The sequence below is a fragment of the Tupaia chinensis genome, unplaced genomic scaffold (genome assembly GCF_000334495.1).
Source record: "Tupaia chinensis unplaced genomic scaffold, TupChi_1.0 Scaffold000404_1, whole genome shotgun sequence".
In the NCBI taxonomy this organism is placed as follows: domain Eukaryota; kingdom Metazoa; phylum Chordata; class Mammalia; order Scandentia; family Tupaiidae; genus Tupaia; species Tupaia belangeri.
This window is the reverse complement of record NW_006159906.1, coordinates 2,607,978-2,608,740: the sequence shown is the minus strand read 5'-3', so window position 1 is coordinate 2,608,740 and position 763 is coordinate 2,607,978.

Here is a 763-nt window from a genome sequence, read left to right as displayed (position 1 = left end):
CTGGCTTTCTGGCGAGCACACATGCCCTATAGCAAGAAAAAAAAAAAAAAACACCAAACTTCTCCAACAACAACAACAAAAAAGAACTGGGGTGTGTAGGAAGCCCAGGATCTCTTGGGGGGAACACCCCAGAAAACTAATCAGATGTGAATCAGATATGACTAGAGGGGCCCAGCAGGGAGCAGGCAGTGGGAGGCAGGAGTCCTCCCAGCAAGGAGATGGGGAGATGGCCACATGTGCTGCCAGTGGACTCTGAACAGGGCCTGGTTAGGATGATCCTCCACCTTGGGGAGCCCTCTGGGGAGCTTCATCAACAGAGGAGGTAACCAAGATGTCACTTCCTGTATGACATATTTTTTCTGCATTCAGCATCTCCCAGCTAGCTGGGAAGTTTCTTGAGGGGGCCACCTGAGTCAGGAAAAGAGTCTGGGGTGTCAGTTCTGCTCTAATCCTGGAGGTCTAGTAGGGGCTTTGTGACTCCTGTGGCCTTGAGCAAGTATCATCACCCCCTTTGACTTAGCCTGCTAATCTGCGAAATGAGGATGCGGTGCTAACTGGACAGGGTTGTGGAGGTTTGGGTTAGTGGGTGTCCAGTGCTTTAGCCTCTGTCTTCTGCAGGGACAAGGGGCAAACCTGCTCACCTTGGCACCCTCCAGAGCCCCCATGTGGGTTCTGGCCTCAGGGAGAGAAAAAAGTAAATAAATAAATAAATACATGGAGGAGTGTTTTTGAGTGTCCCCACAGGACAAGTCCAGTCTCCTGA